Source organism: Sturnira hondurensis, unplaced genomic scaffold (assembly GCF_014824575.4).
Source record: "Sturnira hondurensis isolate 20B ecotype Veracruz unplaced genomic scaffold, ASM1482457v3 Scaffold0008196, whole genome shotgun sequence".
Lineage (NCBI taxonomy): Eukaryota > Metazoa > Chordata > Mammalia > Chiroptera > Phyllostomidae > Sturnira > Sturnira hondurensis.
The window spans coordinates 15,078,470-15,082,695 of record NW_028080827.1 but is presented as its reverse complement, the minus strand read 5'-3'; the positions used below and the strand labels follow the sequence as shown (position 1 = coordinate 15,082,695).

The 4,226-nt window shown below is 47.2% G+C and overlaps 1 pseudogene; it reads right to left on the bottom strand.

Annotated features, from left to right (window-relative positions):
- Nucleotides 1-1,122: 1,122 nt before the first annotated feature.
- On the bottom strand, nucleotides 1,123-3,067 carry LOC118992484 (importin subunit alpha-8-like; annotated as a pseudogene).
- Between the last annotated feature and the right edge of the window lie 1,159 nt (nucleotides 3,068-4,226).

Here is a 4,226-nt window from a genome sequence, read left to right as displayed (position 1 = left end):
CTTGGAATGCAAGATGTGGTTGCGAGTCATGGCCCTGCCATTTACTGTGTGGCCTTGGCAAGTGACTTCACACCTATGAGCTTCACTGCCTTACATATAGAATGGGGGTGACTCCACTAACTGCACAAACTTGTGAGGAAGCATTGGGCTAACACAAATGTTAAACCTTGTCACTCTCCTTTTTGGGGTGATTTTTTGGAGGATGGGCTGGGGTGGACTAGCTGAGCAGATCTCCTTTTTCTGCCTGAAATTGTCCTTGTGTCACCAAAAGTACCTTCCCCCTGCAGGTGGTCCATGGCTGACCCTGCAGAGCTCGGGTGCCAGGGGTGACAGAGACTCCAGGGAATGTGGGCTCCAGGCTTCCCTGGGAGTGGCAACACGGCTGGGAGGAAGAGGAGGGGCATCTCTAGGGCACCCTTTGGCTCTGCCTTTTGGGGGAGCAGCTCTAGTGTTTCCAGGAAGTGGGGGCGGAAAGGCCTCAGGCACTCAGGGTGGGGGTGGAGGTGAGGATGGTGGAAGCCACCTTCTGGGAGACAGCAACTCCAGGGTGGAGGTTCAGCTGGCTGTAAGCCTTCCTGCAATTTACTCAACCTGTGTGCACCCCAGGCCCTGCATCTGTGACTCTTTGCAGACCCTACAAGTGGTTACACAGATTTAAAAAGGAGGGGAGACTGAAGGGGAATAAATGTAATGAAGCCATATCATCTCTAAGAATTTGCATTGCTGTTTTTTAAAAAATTTTTAAATTTATTTAATTATTTTTCATTGCTGTTTTAACATGGAATCTTTTTTTCTGATTTGTAGATTTCTTGATATAAAAAGTTTTACAAATGGATAGGATCCAACTATATTTTGGGTGTTATTTAATGAATAATCTTTGTTTCGGACATTCATAGTACTTTGGGATTCTGCTAAAAACAGCTTAAGCTGTTTCATCACTGTTGACAGGGAATCCTTTTTTTTCCCCCGCTAAATTTTATTAACATCCTGTGTTTATACTGGGGCACACTAAGATATAGGCGTGCTGCTTCTTAAAGGAGCCACCCTCTAGGGTTTGGTCCTTGGTTTAGAAGTTGTGGATCTTTGCTATTTGTGTGTTAAGTGCTTAAAGAATTCATGATCTTAGTCCAGAGCTGGTGACATTGCGCCCTTTTCTTCTTCTTCAGAAAAGTGGTTCTCGATTATGCTCTGAGCAGTCAGTCAACCTGATGGATCTCGTGAAATTTTAAAGCCTTGAATCTATTGAGCCCACTAAGTTCCTCAATCACAAGACACAGGGAGCCCTGGCTGGTGTGGCTCAGTGGATTGAGTGCCAGTCTGCAAACTAAAGGGTCACTGATTTGATTCCCAGTCAGGGCATGTTCCTGGGTTGCAGGCCAGGTCCCCAGTAGGGGGCATTTAAGAGGCAACCACACATGGATGTTTCTCTTCCTCTCATTCTCCCTCCCTTCCCCTCTCTCTAAATAAGAAATAAATAAAATCTTTAGAAAGAAGAAGACACAGGGATTCTTTTTTGGAGAGCTGCTTTGTTGCTTGGAAGAGAAAAGAGATGATGTCAAGGATGATGACGACAAACTTGGTGTCTGGGATGGTGAGCAAGTTCACCAGCAGCTCCAAGACTCCAGAGTGAATAAGCTGCATCAACTAGTCCAGGGTGCCCCCAGTAATGAAGTTAGCCACCATCCAGATGGCCTCTTTCTGGGCTTTAAAATTCTCCATTTTTCAGCAGAGCCACAAGGGGAGGCAGGATATTGCAAGCAACGGGCTGCTGGAAGTGCTGTGGGGGCCTGATGGCCACATTGCTCAGGGCCCAGGCTGCCTCCTTCTGGACGGAGGACTTGGGGTGCAGCAGGAGCTGGGGCAGCATGCCCAGGATGCCCGCATCAGTGGCCGCCTGGGTCTGACCATCTGTTCCTGTGACGATGTTGCCCACAGTGCAGAGAGAGGGGGTCAAGACGTTGAGTTCAGAGCTGGTCATGAGCTCAACCAGCCTGGGCAGCACTAGCATGTCAACCACTTGGCCAATGTGCTTGTTGCAGCCCTCAGTGAAGTAGGGCAGAGTGTCAGAGAGCACCTCGCTGTTTTGGTGCTTCAGGAGGTGGGAGAGGATGAGCCACATTTACTTCACTGCCTTTTTGCAGGGGTACAAATTCTTGTTTTGGCACAGGTTGAACAGGGTCCATGTGATGTTCTGCAGAAATGTGATTGGTTTGATTGATGACCAGCAAGTGTGGCATGGCATTTCTTGAGATAATAAAATTTCTCAATTCTGGGCTGTCACCTGCTATATATACCAAGGGTCTACACTGCCTGTTCACACAGTCATATGGGGGGACGACAGGAGCTCAAACAAGGGCTGGATGGCCCCCCCTTCCATGACAGCTTGAGTCTGCTCTGAAGTCCCTGAAGCAATGTTGGTCAGAGCTCAGGCTGCCTCATACTGCAAGCAGGGGGTGACGTGAGGACCTCAGGAACTCTACCAGTCTGGGAATGAGCCCAGCTTTGACAGTCCGCTTCAGAGGAGAGTTCCTTTCCCGGGACAGTATTCTCCTGGCAGCCTGGGTGGCCAGGAAACATAGTTCTGGATCTAAAGCATTCCCACTATTGATTATTTCTTGCAGTGTGAGGCTGACCTGGTTGGTCCCATCTTCGGAAGCTGGGTCAATGGGGAGACTGGTAATGCTTCTTATCTTTAAGACCTGCTCATCTTTCTTGGCCTTCTGGAGCTTCAGGCTGACTGCTCTCTGCTGCTGTTGCCTCATAGATACACCTTTGCCTCGGTACTTAAATTTTCCCAGCCTCTCTTCTGGAGTTTCGAAAGTCAGCACATTGACTGGAAGAAGTAAACCACCTGGTGGGGAGCTGCCAAGGAATCCTTTTCCCCCACTTTTCCCCCCTGATGTCAATTACTAGAGGACACTGGTAGAGATCTTGACAAAAGCAGCCAAGAAAAACAAAACCTTCCCTGTTCCTTATTACTATTTTGAACACATTCACTGAACATATTTTTACCTGTTGACTCATATTCCCCAACAAGGACAAACACTCGTTCTTTCCCCAATGCCATTTTCTTTCCATTTTCAATATTAATTCTCTCTATGATGCCCTTTTCTAGAAACCAAAATAAGGATCTTCTTGATTATAAATAATGACACAGTACATGGTCCTAGACTAACATAGCACACCAATACAGGCTTGATGTTTCCCTGTTATTTATTGTGCTATCTGCACAGCTTCTCAATTGCATCCTGGTCTTAAATCAGGGATCCCATCACAGAACCTAATGTGAAAGAAACCAAATGCACCAGGAGCCTCCTTTATTTATCTTCCATGGCTTGTCAAGCAGTCAGAAAACAGAGACTTGACATTAAAAGGTATGTGCTGAATAGCGCTGTCTGCTTGCTAATGATACTGTGATGTGGTGAAACACCAGCTACTGCTCATGCCACTCTGAGCAGATCTGTATTCTAGAGGAGTCAGGCCCAAACTCCTTTGTCTAATAAGACATTTAGCATTTAGAACATACAGCTAGAGAATCCTCAAGACATTTGAAGTTTTATTTGAGTCTTGTGGGAGGTATAAAAGAGTCAAGGTATTAGGAGAGTTGTTTGAGCGTCAAGGTCAACTCAGTTGGTTCAGATCCACTGGGGGGTTGCTCAGACAGAATACCTGGGTTTGGTATGGGCCCTATCCCCCGATGTACTGCGTCTTGGTCAGTGGGGGTTACCTCACTCCACAGGCACATCTACTGAGTGCCAACTGTGTGCCAGGCACTGGGCTGCAATCTCAAGATGGATCCGGGGGTCAAAATCCCTTGCTCCCTGCCCTAATGAACCTGTACTCTCAAGAGAGACAGACAAACAAATGATGGTAATACCCAGGTGAGTCTTCTGCAAGGCTCCCTCAGAGGGTACCTGGAAGGCCTATTGGACTCTGGCTTTGGGGTGTCAATTCTGAGAAGGGTTCCTGAACTCATTGCTCTAACCTCTGCCTTGTAGATTGGAGTGGTGACTCCAGATTTCCAAGAGGGTGATTTTCAAGTGTTCTTTTTGTTCATCCTCTCACAATACTTAAGTCAAGGGCAAGGAGAGGCATTTCCATGAAAGAAAATTGATGTTAGTGAGATCCTGGATCTTAATGTGCAAAGATGGATAACTCTCCTTGCCTTGCTTGCCCCCCCCCCAATACTACCCACAAAGTGGTAGGGAGGTGCAAGGGAAAACTCT